Here is a 19992-nt window from a genome sequence, read left to right on the forward strand (position 1 = left end):
CATCATAGTTTGCATTTCCCTGAAGGTAATATGGTGGAGTTGTTTTGGGGAGCTAACAGTGTTTGATTTAGGAGTCTAAAGAAAGGGTAAAGTTCCTCCTATCCAATTATGTCCAACTTTAGGGGGCAGTGCTCATCTCTGTTTCTTAGCCAAAGGAGCCAACATTGTCCAAAGACATTTCTGTGGTCATGTGGTTAGCATGATGGTATACTGGAACTCTGTTACCTTCTCATCAAAATGTACCTATTAATATCACATTTGCATGTTTTCAAACACGACCTGGGGCAAGTAACAGGCAGGATCCGGGGAAAGTAATGGGAGCTCACCTCATTGCATGTCACTTATATCTCAAATCTGGACTGTCAGCTATCCTCCTTTTATTTTTGGCCATCTTTGTCATATACTGACGTGACCAAATGATTTAAATTTTCTGACAATAATATGTTTAATTGTTTCTTGGGGATGAAAGAAAGTGATCCTGCTGCTTTTTATACAAAAGGCATCCCAAAAGTTTGGAGCTCAACCAAGAACTGAAGAACTTTTTTTTTTTTGCCATGTTCTTTGTTCCCATGTGATGCTTTATCTGGATCTACAAATTACATTGGAAGCTTCTTTTTTCTTTGTTATTTTGAACAGATTAGCATTTATATCTTTTACATATTTTTTCATGAATTGTCAGTTTTTCAAATCAAAAGTCTGATTTCTCAAACATGGACAAACTTTGCATTTGTGCCTTGATAATGTTACTCAACTCATTCAACCATTTGATTTCAAACTGCAGAAATTGCAATTTTTGAAATTGATTGCATATTTTCCTCTCGGGTTCCAGTTTTTCATTTCCTTAACAAAATGTATTTCAAAGAATCCAGAAATAAGCATTCTTTTGAAAGAATCCAGAAATAATCATTCTTTTCTTATGGTGCCATTGAAACTGAAGTAATCTAATTTGTTCACATTAATTTTCCCATAAATAATTACCAGTTTAGCTTGGATAAATTTAGACCAAAATAAGTCAAAATTAAACAACAATTTCCAGGTTGTGATGTTATAAGGCAATGGTTCCCAAACTTGGCAACTTTAAGACTTGTGGACTTCAACTCCCAGAATTCTCCAGCCAGCAGAGTCCACAAGTCTTAAAGTTGCCAAGTTTGGGAACCACTGTTATAAAGCATGTAAATAATCTGAAGCTGATCACATATGAAAAAGAAGGGCTGAGATTATAACACTAGAGCCATTATTTTTTCGTTTATTTTTGTTCTTGTTCTATTTTCAGAAATTTTATTATGTATTACATACCACTTGGAAACAAGAGTTGAAGCCTGACAAAACAATATTATTTCATGGTGCACATTATTTTTCTTCCTTTCAAAAGGAGTGTTTGAATCACAATAATATTGGGATAAATATATATTTGCAGATTACTTTCTCTGGCCATGAAAAGGACTCTTAAAGCAAGACTGGGTGTCATTTTCTGTCATTTCCCACTGCCAGATCAGTTTAGAAAAAGCCATAAGTTGCAATTCACAAGTCACTGTGATAGTGCAGGCTCCATTAGTTTTAATGGGGCTTATGACAGAACACACTTTGAGGATTGAAGCTGTTAACATAAATAGCTTTTCTCATGACCAGACATGGCAACTTTATTTGCATTTGAAATCCATCTTAAATAGCAACAAATCTAAGTGTTTGAAATGTATTTGGTGGCTTTCTTCTAAATCAGTGAAGCTGAATTATTTTACAAGTGGCCATAATTATATGTTTCAGCTTACTAAAGGTTTTGCCTTAAAAAGTTAAAGAGGAAGAAAATAAGAGTTAAATGTAGCTGAATATGGTTGTACTTTGTCTATCTGTCTGTAACATTTGTATTACATTTCTATCCTATTCTTCCAACAGAGAATTCAACCACATAAATTCCCATTTTGGGACTGGCAAAAACATGGCCTGAGGCAACAAATTATATCCTTTCTTCCCAGGGGTATAACACTTTTCCATCCTGGCATTCTTCAAATACATTGTAATCCAGCTCTTGGGATTTTTAGCCAACATTCCATACAAAGAATAAAATACTAAATGACTACTATGAATAATGAGAGCCAGTTGGTCTAGTGGTAAGATACTAGTCTAGAAAGCAGAAGAATGTGAGTTCTTGTCTTCACTTAGCCATGAAAGCCAGCTGGATAACTTTGGACCAGTCACTCTCTCAGCCCAATTCATCTCATAGGGTTGTTGCTGTTGAGAAAATAGAAGGTGGAAGATGTATTGGATGTGCTCGCTGCCATCAGTTATTTGTAAAAATAATAAAGACAGAATATAAACAAATATACCACCTACCTACTACTAATAGTTCATCTGGAATGCTCTTAAAGAGCAACAAATTATTAGTTTGTTACAGTTTGTTATTGCTGGATTTTTACTGGCAATGTGTAAAAGATGTGTGATGCGGGAGGAGGATATCGTCAAAACCTGATTGGTCCAAAGACTGAGGGAAATTCTTTAATACACCTCTTCCTCCCCTTGGCTCCCCAGTTTCCTCTCAGTTTTTGGTCCAAAGAGACTCTTCAATTGGCTCCATTCGAGGAAATAATTACAATTCGACTAATTGGCTTGTTAAACAAAATTTCTAAATTAACTGAGCTGCTGGTGTTAAAGGGACCATCGAAGTGTTGTCTCTGGGCAGGGTTGGAATGCCAGTTTGGCTCCTGGCTCTTACCCCTGTGACCACATGGAGATCTGTCCGGTCCCTGTACATATAGGGGTGACAGGCTCCATCCTTTGCAGCTCTCTGGGGGCAGCTGCACGGTGGCGAGGCTTGGCTCATGAACGGCTATATTGGCGAGGCAAGGCTCGACAAAAGTGGCTGTCAGCATGACCGGCAGAGCACCGCACCGCGTTTCATTTGTGGCGGCCGTTTTGACTGCGCGAGACTGCCCACGAGATGGGGACCATTTTGGAATCCTGAGTGCTGCACTGACGAGCCCTGCATCGCAGACAGAGATCAAGGTCGGCAAGGAATAGATAGACAGCGCTGGAGGCAGCCTTCTTGTTCCCCCGTTGTCCCAACTCCGGCTGGTGTTAAAGTGGAGTTTGCAGCGGCTCTTGTCAACGCAATGGAGGCATGAGTAGAAACAGAATGGTGGCTGCCAGGCCTGACACCAGGCTAGCCTTTCCAGAGACCCACCATGCCACGGGATGGGGGAGGGTGATCCCAGGACAAGAGTGGTGGTTTCCAAACCTTTGGCTGCCCAGCACCGATCTAGAGCTGCCGTGTGCGATGAACAATGCCGGCAGCACACATTAGAGAAGAGAATTGCCAGGGCCGAGAGGCAAGCCCAAGCCATTAGGCCCAGCCCTCACAGGTCTAGATCCCCAGTTAGTCCTAGCCCGATTCTAGGTCTCCACCCAGAAGCTTCAGTCCTTCCTTGCCTTACATTTCTCTAGCCAGATTTCGTAGGCAGTCCAGACTACAATTCTCTCCTTCCCCTTCCATCTCCCCTAGAGCTATCGGGATGTGATGGGGGACCCATTGTAAGATACTTTCTGGGATTTCCTTCCCACAGCTCTTGCTTCTCAAGAGCCTGATCTACTGGGGCTCACAGAGGAAGACCTAGATGACCTGGAGCTGTGTTTGTGTGTTTGTGTTTATTAGGATTTGTATGCCGCCCACTCTCGAGAGACTCAGGGCAGCTTACAGATAAAAGCAGGAAGGGGGAACATATAAAAATTAAAAAACAGACATTAAAATTTCACAACATTCATAGCTCAGAATGGGGCTGGATAAATCAACAGCCCCAGGCCTGCCGGAACAGCCAAGTCTTAATCGCTTTGCGGAAGGCCGGAAGAGTAGTAAGGGTCCGGATCTCCACGGGGAGATCGTTCCATAGGGCCGGAGCTGCTACAGAGAAGGCCCTCCCCCGGGGAGTCGCCAGCTGACATTAACCGGCAGATGGAATCCGGAGGAGGCCTAGTCTGTGGGATCTTATAGGTCTCTGGGAAGTAAATGGCAGGAGGCAGTCTATCAAGTAGCCAGGTCCTAAACCATGTAGGGCTTTAAAAGTAACAACTAGCACCTTGAAACGTGTCCGGAAACCAATGGGAAGCCAGTGCAGCTCGCGGAGGATAGGTGTAACGTGGGTGTACCTAGATACACCCACTATTGCTCGCGCGGCTGCATTCTGGACTAACTGAAGTCTTTGAACACTTCAAGGACAGCCCCATGTAGAGTGCGTTACAGTAATCCAGTCTTGAGGTGATGAGGGCGTGAGTGACCATCCGAAGGGCCTCCCGATCCAGATAGGGTCACAACTGGTGCACCAGGTGAACCTGGGCAAAGGTCCCCCTGTTCGCAGCTGACAAGTGATGTTCTAACGTCAGCTGCGAATCCAGGAGGACTCCCAAATTGCCAGCCCTCTCTGAGGGGTGTATAATTTCACCCCCCAGGCTAAGAGATGGAATAGCTTGACCATCCTTGGGAGGGAGCATCAATAGCCACTCAGTCTTGTCGGGATTGAGTGCAAGCTTGTTCGCTCCCATCCGGACCCTGACAGCCTCCAGGCACTGGAACATCACTTCTACCGCTTCGCTGAGTTGGCATGGGGTGGACAGATACAGTTGCGTATCGTCCGCGTATTGGTGGTATTTAATCCCATGCCGGCGTATGATCTCACCCAGTGGCTTCATGTAGATGTTAAATAGGAGGGGGTACAGGACCGAGCCCTGCGGCACCCCAAAATTGAGGGGCCTAGGGGTCGATCTCTGCCCTCCAACCAACACCACCTGCGACCTGTCCGAGAGGTAGGAGGAGAACCACCATAAAACAGTGCCTCCCACTCCCACCTCTTGCAACCATTGCAGAAGGATACCATGGTCAATGGTATCAAAGGCCGCTGAGAGGTCAAGAAGCACTCCGATAGAGGAGTGACCCCTATCCCTGGCTTGCCAGAGATCATCGATCAGCGTGACCAAAGCAGTTTCCGTGCTGTAACCAGGCCTGAAACCCGACTGAAAAGGATCCAGATAATCAGTTTCATCCAAGGGTCCGTCGGAGTTGAAAGGCCACCACCTTCTCAACAACCTTCCCTACGAAGGGGGGGACTGGACGATAGTTGTTCAAAATGGCTGGGTCCAGAGAAGGTTTCTTCAGGAGGGGTCTCACCACCGCATCCTTTAGGAGGTGTGGGAAGGATCCATCCCGGAGAGAGGTGTTGACAATCGTCTGGAGCCAGCCACGTGTCACCTTCCTGCTGGTCGAGACCAGCCAGGAGGGGCACGGGTCCAGTATACAGGTGGAGGCACTCACCGCTCCCATGGCCTTGTCCACTTCCTCAGGAGTGACAAGTTGAAACTCGCTCCATAAAATCCCACTCAAGACCTTCCCCCCGGTACCTCGGCTGGTACCGTGCAATTGGAGTCCAGGTCCGTCCGAATCCGAGCGACTTTATCTGCCAGAAACTGGACAAATTCCTCAGCTCTACCCTGTAAAGGGTCGTCCGCATCCCTCCCTTTCAAGAGGGAGCAGGCTATTCTAAACAAGGCGGCTGGGCATGATTCTGCGGATGCAATAAGAGTGGAAAAATACACACATTTTGCCGCCTGTATTGCCACGAGATAGGTCCTGATATAGGCTCTCATCAGTGCTCGGTCAGTCCTTTTACCAGAAAGCATCCGGAGGCTTATTTCTATCAGCCATTACCAAGGGCATTGCCATGGGCTTGAGCCAGCAAGGGGGTAAGTCTGAAGGAGACAAAGGGCCCCAGATGGGGTCCCATGTCAGGCTCTCTAGCACCAAAGGCCTGACACAACCTCCATACTTCCCTCACCTTCTATGGTCAGTGAAGACTCTGTCTTGGGGGAGGAGGCCCAACACAAAATGCAACTATCCAAGGACAAGGAAGCCCTTCTCCCGATCCTCCAGCTTTTTCTGGGCTCTTCATTCCCTCCATGTTTAACCCGTTCTTCTGAGCAACTCATCAATGACAATCCTTCTGCCAGCAGATGTGCAGCTTTCCCTGCAGTGGTGGCTCTTGTCGGCGCTTCTTTGCGGCTCCAAGTTCAGAGAGCCAGAGTGGATTACAATAACAATGGATGCAAGACTATTTGGTTGGGGGCCTCTTATGGGCTCCCAGCTGGTGCAGGGTCGGTGGACAGTCTCAGTCCTGTGCCACAATATAAACTGGCTAGAGCTGAAGGCTGCTCGCTTGGCACTTCACCAATTCCAGGACTCCCTAATCGAACTGCACGTTTTCTCCTGACGGACATTGTCGCCACAAAGGCACACGTGAACCGTCAGGGGGACACGCACTCCAGGAGCCTTGAAGGCTCGAAGCTCTGAAACTGGAGTCATGGGTGGAGAGACATGTGTCATCAATAGTGGCAGAACACATATCAGGCACAGCCAATCACCAGGCCGATTGGCAGAGCCGAGTGACAATAGACCGTGGGGAGTGGCAGCTCCACCCCAGACTGTTCCACAAGATTTGTCATCTATTCAGTACACCGTTGGTGGACCTATTTGCGACATTGGCAAACGTGCAGCTCCTGTGCTTCTTCTCAAGGTTTCCAACTTGGACCGCAGAAGGGACGGATGTCGTGAGCAGCAGATGGCCGAAAGGCCTACTCTACACCTCCCTCTGATTCAGTGACCCTGAGAAAGGTAGAGACAAAGGAAGTAGTGCTAATTCTGCTAGCACCACACTGGCCCAGACGGCCATGGTTTGCGGACTTGATCCAGATGTACGTCTCCGCCCCATGGCGGATTCCTCAGGAGGAGATCTCTTTGTGCCAGGGTGTCCTAATCCACCTGGACCCCCAGTGGCTCCACTTGAATGCTTGGCACTTGAGTGGAGCCTCCTGAAGAATGCAAATATTTCTGCTAGGGTCAACACAACCATTGAGGTGTCTAGGCCCCCGTCAACCATGAGGATATATAATTCCACATGGTTGGCATTCACCAGGAGGTGCTCCTCCTTCAACATTTCTCAAACTATGGCCTCTGTTCCCCAAGTTCTCGATTTTTTGCAGGACTGCCTGGACAAAAGCCTGTCCCACAACACCCTTCGGCGACAGATGGCGGTGCTGTCTTCAGTGCTCACCGGGGAAGGTACCACCCCCTGTTGCTACTCCCTAATGTCAGGAGATTCCTACGGGGAGCAGCTAACCTGCATACGCCAATGGTCCATAGGTTCCCCACATGGGACCTCCCCTTAGTCCTTAGAGCCTTGATGTGCTCCCCCTTCGAACCATTAAGGACAATCCACCTCAGGCTTCTATCTCTGAAGGTTGCGTTCCTGATGGCCATAATTTCCACCAGGCACATTTCGGAACTGGGGGCACTGTCATCTAAAGGGAACCTATGCGTATTCCACCAGGATTGGGTGGTCCTTAGGTTGGATCCAACATTCTTTCCAAAGATTAATTCTACCTTCCATAGAACACAGAAAATCATACTCCCAAACTTTTGCCCAGCACCTTCCCACGAGAAGTATTTATCTCCGACACACGGCAGCATTTCATAAATCTGAAACACTATTTGCCTCATTCCAACCCACCACCATGGGAGCTAGGGTCTCTTCCACGACCATTCGCAGGTGGCTCAGGCAGTCCATTGTCACAGCGTACAAAGCCTCAGGCCAGACTCCTCCTTCAGGGATCATAGCTCAATCCACATGGAGTGCAACGACTATGGCAGCATGGGCTACTAGAGCCCCATTCAAGGACATCTGCAGGCCAGCCACATGAACAACTCTGATGACCTATCGGCTGGATGCCTTTGCATCCACTGAAGCATCCTTTGGACGTAGAGTCCTTCAACAGGTGGTGGCCACCCCACTTCCTACGTCATAGATCTTCTCACCCTAGGGACTCCAGCTTGGGTACCTCCCACACTTATCTCCTCCCGCATCACACACTGGAAAACAAACATTAGCCCTTACCTAAATGTTGATTTTCAGTGTGATGCGAGAGGGGCTACATCCCTCCCTGATTAGATGTAGTCAGTCAGATGGAGGGTTAGGGTGGTCTGGTTGTCTTTTATGTCATTTCAGTTGTTCGGCATGTGTTACCTCAAGGAAACTGGGGAGCTGAAGGGAGGAAGACGCGTATTAAAGAATTCCCCTCAGTCTTTGGATCAATCAGGCTTTGACGATATCCCACACTTAGCCCTTCCCGCATCACACTGAAAATCAACGTTCAGATAAGGACCAACGTTTGTTCTGCCCAAAGAGACATGTTTATTTAATTATTTAGGCATTTGATACTGTATTTCAGAATTGAAACTACATGTCAAGACTGCACCTTTTGTTTTTGTTCTATTTATTTCATCTGATTTTTACATGCTTAATATTCTACCATTCTTCCCACAAATAGGAAAGATCTTGTAATACTGTCAGAGTCATGTCTCCCCCGCATTATTAAACATACAGAATGTGTGATTCTGTGTGTTTAATAATATGGACAGAAAACTAAGCAGAACAGTTCTGTAAGTATTAGTTGGAAGTAGTTCCAGTTGAATTCAAAGAAATTTATTCTTATATGGGATTGAAGTACATCAGTAAGTAGCTCAGTTCAAAAAAATCTCTTTATTCAGGCTGAAAATCTTTTCCAGAAATTGCCTAAGGGGAAAGCAAACTTTTGACTTTTAAATAAGGAAGTATCTGTATATTAAATATTTCATTGGTTCACTGAGTATTTATATAGGAATAAGCCTCTGCTCGGGGCTTCCAGTATTCTTCTAATACATACGTTACGGAACCTTTTTTGAGAGAAACCTACCTTGAACAGAAGATAAGCCCTTCAGTGAATACATGAGACATTGTCACCGTATCATTCAATCAAGCCAGCTATCTTCTCTATACCTTTACATGGTAGGAGGCAAAGTACGGCTGAGCACCATTTATTCTTTCTTTGCCTTTCTTGTAAACTTCTTTATATGCAGATGGAAGAGTTAATATCTAATCAGGATAGATTTTAAAATACTGTTGGAAGAAATGTCCTTCTGGGTTCGGCTCCAAGTGGGGAAAAAGACACTGGAGGCATGGAGGCTGCTTATAAAAATGGTTTAATGTTTTAATGGTGGACAGGACCGCATGGCTGGAGGTTCTGGGGGAAAAAGGTGATCACATGCTTCCAGGTGTTGGGTGAAGAAGAAGAAGGGGTGAGGGAGGGGCTTGCAGGGCTTTTTATAATCTGTTCGGCCCCAACCTATCTGCCTCCTGCTCCTGTGCAAGAAATGTATTCTGATTGGTTGTCCAACTCACATGGGGCCATGAAGGGGCAATTCTCTAGGCTGAGTTTTGAGTCCAGGTTTGGTTGAGTTCTCAGATGCCATGTGGTCAGTTGAGTAAAGGGCCAATATTATCATGCCTTAATCCCATGCCCCTGGAGCTGAAGGGGAGAACTCTTTATTATGTAAAGTGAACTAACACAGGCTTTAATGGCTCATTGACAAAAGGTGGGGGCAGGAAGCTGCAGGGAGAGTTACTTTGTCTTTTTGAAACATGTTTCTTCCTTTTCACATCCAGAGAAACATAATATTCAGCCTTTTCAATATTTCCTAGGATATTTCATTTTTCTAGGAGTGGGCTGGGTGATAACTTCCTACAGTGCTAAACATAAAACTCTAAACAGTTCTGAAAACGGTTCCCCACCTTCCTCCCGCCCTCTGTCCCACCCTCCCTGTCTCTGTCTTTCTCTTTCTTTTTCTTTCTCTCTTTTACATATTTATTTATATCCTGCCTTTATTATTTTTGTAACTAACTTAAAGTGACAAACATATCCAACATACATTCTACCTCCTATTTTCCTCACAACAGCAACCCTGTGAGGACTGAGAGAAAGTGACTGGTCCAAAGCCACCCAGATGGCTTTCATGACTAAAGCGGGACTAAAATTCACAGTTTCTGTTTTTCATCTTCCCCTTCCTTAGTCATATAGCCCCAGAATTTTCTACCTAAATAGTAGCTAACAATGAACCTGCTTAGCTTTTTCAAGATCAGCTTCCCAAGTGTTTTATGTGTGACTTAGCAAGTATTAGCGCTGCTGAATTTAGACAGAGCTTCTTCTTCCTTGGCTTTTGTGTTTGACTGTTTTATCAGGCTAATCTAAATAGGCCTTATCTAAGCATGGTTCTTTGAAAAAGGGTGCCTAAAGTATTTGTGTATTCTTTGTACTAACATTGTAAAAGAGCATATTATATGTCATTTGAATTAGCTTTCTTTTTGGGTAACCACAGAGAAGTCAGTTTGGAAGCTATTTTGTATACAAAAGCTGATACTTGCAGTTAATGAAAGCTGGTTGAATGAGCTGTTCCCATAAAAGTTCTCAGCTGGCACTGGATCACTTTTTTGTTTCCACTGCTTAACCTAAACTAATTTGCAAGTTTAGTTTTCTACTTATAAATTTGTGCCTTTGTCAATAGGAGGCATGCATATAACCAGGCAATGCTATGTATTCTCATGATTTTAAAAGATACACACTATACTAAACTAAGGCGTTTTCCTTTTGAGAAAACAGTGGTTTATAGTAGATTTCTTTCCAATTTTCTGCAACATTTATTTATTTGTTAGATTTGTTTGCCACCGACCCATTTTTCCTTAAGGCTGAATATAATATGCTGGTATAGATACTTCTCTTTTCATCATGTTGGATAACAAGGCAATATGTTTCAAACATTTATGTTGGTTTAAAGGCCTTTGAATTTTGAGCAAAGAGCTGTTTCGTGTATTATCATAGAGGATGTGATTACAATGACCTCCTTTGTATCCAGGTGGCATTCAAAAGTTCTTTGTGGTGCTAGTTATTAAATCTTTTCAGATCTTCTTGAACAACCTATCTTTGAACTAAACTCTTTCATGTTTGACATAGTAATAGACAACTATTACAAAAGTAAATAATAAGAAGTTTGGTCTTTTTTTCTCTTCTTTTGTTTCTTTTTTAGTGTTGTGCTAGAGTAATATTGTCTAAATGGCATACTCTGGCTTTAAATAGGAACTGTCTTTATTTGTTCTTGGGTACATGTGGTTTCACATACCATTCTCCACTTTCGATGGGGCAGATAAGGTATCAACACAATTAAATGTGAAAAAGAATCCATCTGCTTTGCCAATGGCGAATGCTCAAAGAATACACGTCGATACAGTTGATTTTGAATTATTTAGATGTTTTTCGTCCCATTGCAATCTGTAAATTAGGACATCTAATGCAACATGACTAAGATGATACTCTATCCAACAACCTTTAAGAGAAATTATTGAGAAGGAATGGGTTGGATAAAGGAGACCAGATATTCTGTTCTGAAGAAATTTGAATTGTAGAGCTTGGGAGGAAAGGATGAAAAGAAAAAGTACCGTGTATATATAAATAAGAATGTAACTAATGAAAGTATTTTTTCAGGAAGTGGGTTGCTGCATCATTCTCTATCTATTAACTAAATTAAAATAGAAATATCAAAATTTCTTTTATAATTTGTTAATGTACATGTCATGCTCAGACAAAGCATTCTCACTGTTTATTCCTCTTCCGAAAGCCTTCTTTAGATGTCAAGTAAAACACATGCAGTTTGGGATATACTGGTTTCTGACAATATATTGCCTGGCAAGGGTAATATCTTTCCTGCTTATTTTTATCACTGACTCTCTCATGCTTCTATCACAGAGGATTTATGTAGGTATTGAACAGCCATTAACACTAATGAGAATTGTTCATGTAAATTCCTTATGCCTCACAGGCATTATATGCTCCCTTGTAAGAATACTCATTGCTAATAAATAGAGTGAAATGTGGGCAAATGAATTCTTGAAAAATAACTTTGATAACTCATACCCTGCTGGCTATTAATTTGAAGTCACTGCATTATTGTTATTAGAGATAATAAATTACATATCATCTTAGGATATGTATAATTCTCTCAGAGGGAAATGCCAAATGTACAAGACTATTCTATTAAAAAAATACTTTTCAAGAAAGATGGGTCTGATTTTAGCCTATATTCTGTTAGTATTTGGTTGAAGTATTTAGATTGGAGAATTATGCATCCTTTATATCAGGGATTAAGATCTCTTTATCTTGAATTAGAAGTTCCTATTAGTCCCAGTCATTATGACCAATTTTAGTACAATTAGTGACAGGAGACCATAAGTTCCAAATTTGAGAAGTCTTCTGGCAAATGTAAGGTTTCCAGCTACATGCTTGTTTTCTAATATTAGTATCGAAATGAGAGCACATTTCCAGGAAAAGCTTAGTTTGTAAGATTATGTGGGTTATTTCCTACTAGTTAATTTTCTGGCATGCGCTTTCTCCACAGCTGCCCCAATTCTTCTAGTGCCCTCTCTTCTAGTAGCTTCTAAGATCTTCAAAATGCCTATATTGTGATGGGCAACCTTTTTGGGTTGTGAAACCCCCCCATCCCCACCCCCAAAACTTTATTTTGGGGAAGATGCCAAGACAGGAGTGGGAACAAGGTAAGCATGTACTAATGCATTCCTGTTCTCTTCCTGTAAATGAGAGGGGCCTTCTCATGTTCTTTCTTAGCAGTTGTAATAGGACCCTTGGGTTAAAAGGATTGCCTAGGTCGGTAGCGTAACAGGACAACTGTCAAACAGGTGACCTGTAAATGGAAGTCAAATGGGTAGAGTGTCCTTCCTCGTATTGCAGGTTTTGTTTCTTTCATTCTGTGGATTGGATAGCTTATTTTTTTTTAAAAAGCATTATTCTTTAATCCCATTATGCCAGTATCGGTATTAATTTGAATTCAGATAGCCCTTTGCACTGCATGGAACTTCTTCTGTGCATGTTATCTCTAATATTTGCTAATTGTCTATCTTTGTTTGTTCTAGCTGCAGCACCGTTAATGTTGGTGTATTTCTTTCTAGAGGAACTTCCAACTTCTAGGAGCTGTCTGGGAAGCCTATTTCCAAAAGTTGAAATTTGTCTGGTATTTTGCATTCAAATAGTGATGGTTATTCAGGATTAAATTCATAATTTTTGCATATCCTTTTCCATTCATAAAACTAACTAATTTAAAATTGGCACCAAGTTCACATAAAGATTGATATATGTGTGTGTGTATGTACACCTCTCACACACACACTCACACAGATGTGCATACACAAATTCACTTAAGGGTTGGGATATACATACACACAGAGAAATAGAGAGCACGCAGAGAACGAACAAGTACATGTGTGTATGTGCGTATGTGCGCATGCACACCACACACACACACACACACACATATATATACACATACACACACACACACTCACCAGTAATCAAGAAAGTCAAGAAAAATCTGAGAATCCAATATACTTCATTATATCTTACGTTACGTGACCTCTATCTAACATATTTGGACGGATCCATCTTCTAATGTGATCAAGTTTTTTTTTAATTTTCAGTGATGCTTAATTGCAGGTTAAAAATGTTAGAATTCAATCCATTATATTACATTGTGATTTCAATATAGATGCATATTAAGTCCTATGAAGACAGAATTAAGGGTTAGTTATATTTAATCTTCAGAAAATACTATTATTTGATAGCATCTTTAACTAACTATAAGTAATAATGACAGCTTGTATCTTAATATTGAGATAAGTACTGTTTGAAGTTTGAACTGATAAGTACGTAAGAACTAGACTTCCTTGAATATGTACAAGTAGATGACTTGTGATATTTTAATTTGACTTCTCAAATGAGCAGACAAATGTATCAAAACTGTGATTTTATGTATGATTTGTTAATTAATTATTAAAATTAATCAATTAGTTTAATTGATGTCTACTGCATTAAGGATACTCTTACTGTTTGGATGACAAAAATACTTATTTGATGCAATGTTAGCTTAAAAAAAAAGCCAGTCAAGGAAATCAATTTTTTAAAATGCATTTGTCAGATTTATCTTATCTTTTATTCAGGTTCTCAAGTGGTACCCAGGATTCTCTTCACTTATTCTCCACTGTGAGATTCATTGGACTGAAATAGAATATCTTGCACCAACTCACATTTCCATGTTTGTAGGCTTATACCTGGGTCTTAGTCCAGTCCAACAACTTAAATACTATTCCAGTATATTACTAAATCCTAATCATTATAGCATTATTTCCTTATCATGCCATTCATTGCATAGTATACAATGTGCAGAAAAGGATTGAGAAGTAATGCATACAACACATTGGAGGAATTAAACCCAGTCTACTGTAAACTGGTAGTTGTATTTAAGATGCAGTGATAAGTTGTTAATGTTTCATAAACTTGCTGAAAGGGTAGTTTGTCTCCCCCCCCCCACTTTTACCCCACATTATGCATTATAATGTGACACTTAACAGAACAATTTGAAATACAATAACAGTTTTCACTTCACTCATTTTTCTTTTTTGCTTGATTGCAGGGTTTTTTCCGCAGGAGCATTCAAAAGAACATGGTTTATACATGTCACCGAGATAAGAACTGTGTTATTAATAAAGTCACGAGGAATCGCTGCCAATACTGCAGACTACAGAAATGCTTTGAAGTGGGAATGTCCAAAGAATGTAAGTAGAAATTGTATCATTTGCTTTATCTTTCTGTTCTGATCATAATAACATTCATAGGAATCTAGCTATTTAATTGGACTAGTTGAGGTCAAATGTTGGAGTGAAAACATCAAATGTCTATTTTTTCATAAGGCTGTCATGTATTGTGCATTTTGTTAGCAGTTTCTGCACAAAGTTTAGGTAGCTTGAATTCTTGCAGTTCGTTTGCACCTCTCAGTTGCAACTCAGTACTTTATTACTAGGGTCTTTATAATAAGCAATCTAGACTAAAAATTGGTTCCACCACAAAACCGTGGACGACAAAATCGCGGTCGACGAAAGCGTGCATTTGACGTCATCACAGCGCGACGAAAACATCGCGCTGTGATCAAAAAATGTAAAAATAAAGCGAAAACCTTACCCTAACCCCCCCAAACCTAACCCTAAACCTAACCCTAAACCTAACCCTTAACCTAACCCTAAATCTAACCCTAAACCTAACCGTTAACCTAACGCTAAACCTAACGCTAACCCTTAACCTAACGCTAAACGTAACCCTAATGCTCTAAACCTAACCCTAACCCTTAACCTAACCCTAACCCTTACCTTTATGTGAATCGGCTTGCTTTAATTTTATTTTTATTTCAATTTTTAATTTTTTTCGTCGCGCTGTGATGACATCAAATGCGCGCTTTCGTCGATCGCGCTTTTGTGGACCGCGGTTTTGACGGGTCACGTAAAAATTAGGTATAAGTATTTAAAGATCCTTGAAAAGAAAGTGGTGAGAAAGATAGAGAACAAAAGACTACACATGAAGCAGTAAGTGACACAGTAAAACACATACACATACCAAAAAAAAAATATTCCATAAACTAATTTCACTTGTAAAATAAGAATATATTAATAGTAAAAATGGAAAAGAAGCTTTAAAAGATATCTCTTAGGTACAAACAGAATATATGCAAATGAGAATAGGCAATGGTAAAAACTGTTAGTAAAAAAATGGCAAGTATAATCAGGTTTAAAAATGAATACAGAAGAAATGGTCAACAAGAGTTTGCGGGAGGTGAGTATTCACAGTTACCTATGTCGCCTTTGATGTTGTTGCAGGATAAGAAAATGTATCCAGTATATTTTTTCCCTGAATTAGAGTTACTTGATAGTTGCAGCAGTACAGAAAAACACAGACATTGGTAACTGGATCTTTCTTATAGCAAATGCAACATTCCCATGTGAACACAATGGAATCAGAATATTCAATATGTCTGAGTAAATTCTAAGGTATGTTGAAAAAAACTTTGTAACAATCAACACCCTAAACAAAAGGGAACCTGCCTTGTGAAAACCGAGCCTGTTCAATGACTTGTAGGACTCTTGGAATAAATATGATGGTAGAAAAGAATCATGAAGGAGATAGTGAGAAGAGGGAGGATTAGTTTGATTTAGTATTGTACTGTAGTAATATAGATAAAGGTACAGTTACCAGGAAAACAATTGCATATAGTAAGAGATTGATAGCATGGTGCTACATTTTGCTTTTTCTCTGTTTTATATATTTATCAAATAACTAATATTTGCACAATTTATGAATTTCAGAAAACCTTCCTATGCCTGACCTTCTCTACTGTTAGTGGGTCAGATAGTGAACATTAAGTAATTAATTGCATTCAATTCTCTTTTGACTGCCTACTCTTAAACCCATATTTTTCTACATTCAAAAATAAGAAATAAGACTTCTGGGCAAACTGTGACTTACATTAGAAGATTCAATTAAATAGCCAACTTTTTTCAGTTACAATGGAATTTGTAAGTTAATATTCAGTACTTAGATGAGAAAGCAAAACAGATAGCTATTTTTTACAAGCATTAGACAAGCATTAGACAAGCATTAGACACAAAAGGAATCTGAAAAGCAAGATGTCCTGAGTGAAATAAGATATTTGTTGTACCTGTCACATGAAATGTTTATTAGAGCAGGAATTTCTCATATAAACTACCGTATTTTTCGGAGTATAAGACATACCTTTTTCCCTCAAAAAGAGGCTGAAAATCTGGGTGCGTCTTATACATTGAATACAGCATTCTCCAAAGTTGGTGGAGACAGCGGTGCATGGGTTAACTCAGTCAGTAACCAATAGAACTGATTCTACCAAAGTCTACCAAAGTGATGTCATCGCCTCTGAGGAGTGTCGTCCTGCTTTTTTAGACTCAGTTCGATCGGAACACAGCAATTAACTGGCTGTGTTAATTGCTTTCTCCTCAACTTTCTAGTTAAACTTCACAATTGGATACTCTAATTAATTTTAATTGGCTTCTTCTCCAAAAATGTCATCTCTAAATTACTAAAGGAGAACAGATCGGCTTGGATAGTTCATCTCGGAGCAGGGCTCTCAATTAGCCCTAAGCTTCTTGAGGAGAATGGCCAGGGCTTCTTTGAGGCTTCTGCCTCCTGACTTTGCCTGCGGCTTTCAGAGGCTTCCTCGATGCAGCGCTACTTAGCACTGGCCATTGGAGGCTCTGTTCAGCGTTGCCACCTCTCCTGGCTCTCCCTGGCTCTCCCTTGCCGCCAATGCTGCCAGAAGCCGCCAAATGCCACCTTGGCCCCTGTTCCCACCAACGAGTCCCCTTCATCAGGGGCCCACAGGCGCAGGCCTGCACCAGAGGCTCTCCCACTGACCACCCTTCCAAGACCTCCAGGTCTAGTCATTGGGGCACAACCAATCCATCATCTCAGGACAATGACAGAACCACCTAGGCTCCTCCTAAAAAGGCCAAGGCCAAGACAAAGAACATGGAATCCCATCTGTTTCAGGCCCAGAGGCTTGTTCATCCTAATCCTCTTCCTGACCTATCTTCTGATTCGGAAGATGATTTCTCCCCTGCTGCATCCATTATCCAATCTGAGGAAGTCAGGCGATCTGGCCAGCAGTGGGGATAAATCTGATCATGGCAGGAGTATCACTCCTGATGAGGAGCCCCTTTTCCAGGAGGACATTTCTCCCCCAACCCGCTGCCGCCATTCTTACTCACCTGGCATGGCTGATATTATGGCTGAGGCTATCGAACGAGGCATAGCAGCAGGACTTAAACTCAGGTCTTCTAACCATTCTACTCCACGCAGGTCTGCTTCTTGTTCTGGTTCCAGATGCAGGGATAGTAAGCTCTCGGCTTCTTCATTGCATGAGTTACCTGGCATGTCCAGTAAACAGTCGGTTTTCAGAGTGGAGGAACACCCGGCAAGAGATTCAGATATCTCGGAAGATGAGGGCCTTCCCCCCGACCCACCTACCCTTGTTGGTTTATTTAAATCTGCTATCTTTCAATCTCTCCTTTTTAAGGCCAAGAAGATCACGAGCATCCCTTCTCCCAAAGCACCTCAGGGAACGTAGGTGGACACCACTGACCCCCTCTTCATGCAGCTATGGTGGAAAAGGAGGTGATTCTGCCTCCCAGACTCTTCATAGATGTGGTGCAGAACCAATGGGCCCCACCAGGTACAGGTCCCCTCCCCAATACCTTGGACAAGCGCCTGTATAACGTGGGACCAGAACTCACCAAGGCTCTAGAGGTACCTTCTATTGACTTCCCTATAATTGGCCTTTCTTCTCCTAATGCAGCCTCAGTAGCGCCTGAGGAGGCTCTTCGCCCTGAGGACAAAAGGATAGAACAAACTCTGGTCAAGGGTCACCAGGTCTCGGCTTGGGCCGTTAGGGCGGGTACCTCTGCTTCTTTCTTTAGTCGCTCTGCTCTCTTATGGCTAAGACAACTTCAAGAAAGGCTTCCAGGCTGGGATTCTAGGGCTTGTAGGGACATTAACAAATTGAAGGTGGCCCTAGAATACACCGCAGATGCCTCCTTGGATGCTGCCCGTTTTGTGTCCAAGGCCATTGTATCATCCATCTCCACCCGCTGGCTCCTTTGGCTTAGGCAGTGGCAGGCGGAAGCCCGAGCCAAGTGGGGGCTTGCCTCCTCTCCCTATTCTTCCTCCCTTCTCTTTGGCCCTCCATTAGAACTTTTACTAGTGGAGTCCAAGGATAAGCGAAAGATCCTGCAACCGGCCACTAAAAAACAGGAAGGTCGGAATCAGTCCTTTTATCGTAGGCAGCCCTTTCATAGTCAGAACGGGGGTTCCTCCAGCTCCCATCCGCAACTTCAAGTTCCCACCAGGCAGGACCCCTTTTTTTCCAACAGATCAGGCAGAAACAACCAGAGATTCCAGCGCAGAAAGTCTTTTAGGGACAATACCAACCATCTCTATAAGAGGCAGAAGTGACTTCCTGGAGGATCTCCCGATAGGGGGACGTCTGTCAATCTTCGCAGATCGTTGGGATGACATCACCAACAAAGCGTGGGTCAGGTTCACGATCAGATTCGGCCTTCTCTTGGACTTGGGTTCCAGCCCTCCGAACCACTTTGTCACGTGACCAATCTCCAGGGATCCTCAAAAGAGGCTCCTAGTGGAACAGGCCGTCCATCATCTGCTTCACATTCGGGCCATTCAACCTATGCCTCCAGGCCAGGTGGGACGGGTTTTTTACTCTCGTCTCTTTATCGTGCCAAAATCTTAGGAGGGCTGGAGAGCAATCCTCAATCTCAAATTTCTAAATCGATTCATCAGGTTCAGGAGATTCAAAATGCACTCTCTCCTGTCAATCCTAGAGAGTGTGCGCAGACACAATCTCATGTCAGTGGATCTCGTGGAGGCTTACCTCCACGTGCCCATTCACAAGCAACACAAATAGTTCCTCACTTTGTCCATGCGGGCTGTCACTTTCAGTATCGGGCCCTCCCCTTCGGGCTGTCATCAGCCCCAAGGGTTTTTACCAAACTCCTGTCAGTCATAGCAGCCCGCCAGCGAGCCAGACCCATTCGGATCTTTTGCTACCTGGATGACATTCTCCTGTTGTCCAGGTCTCACAACCAGGTTCTTTGGGATTTCCAGGAAACCTTACAGGTGCTTCAGGAGGTGGGATTCTCCATCAATCAGGAGAAGAGTCACTTTGTCCCCACCTCTTGTCTAGTGCACTTGGGAGACCTTATCGAGTCTTCTCAGGGGAGGGTCTTCCTGTCTTGGAAATGCCAGATCAGCTTCAGGGACTTGGCCATCAAGATAGGAGGAGACAGTGGGTCCCTCTTCTCCAGCTGTCTCAACTGCTGGGGAAGATGGTCTCTTGCTTCTCCATCGTTCCTTGGGCGCAGCTTCACAGCCACTGCCTTCAGTAGTTTCTCCTGCCATTCCAGAAAACCAACAGCAGCTGTTCCCTATTGAAGGTCTGGTTGACTCCAGAGGTAATCTGCTCTCTGGACTAGTGGATCTCCCCGGCCATTTCTCAGGGGTCCCTCTTCAAGGAACTTCCACATCTTGTTACAATGGACGCGAGCTTGATGGGTTGGGGCGCTCACCTGGAAGATCTAGTAGCTCAGGGTCTCTGGTCCGATTCCGACCTTGCCCAGGGCTATCCATCTGGTTCTCATTCATTTCCAATCC

The sequence above is a fragment of the Thamnophis elegans genome, chromosome Z (assembly GCF_009769535.1).
Source record: "Thamnophis elegans isolate rThaEle1 chromosome Z, rThaEle1.pri, whole genome shotgun sequence".
NCBI lineage: Eukaryota > Metazoa > Chordata > Lepidosauria > Squamata > Colubridae > Thamnophis > Thamnophis elegans.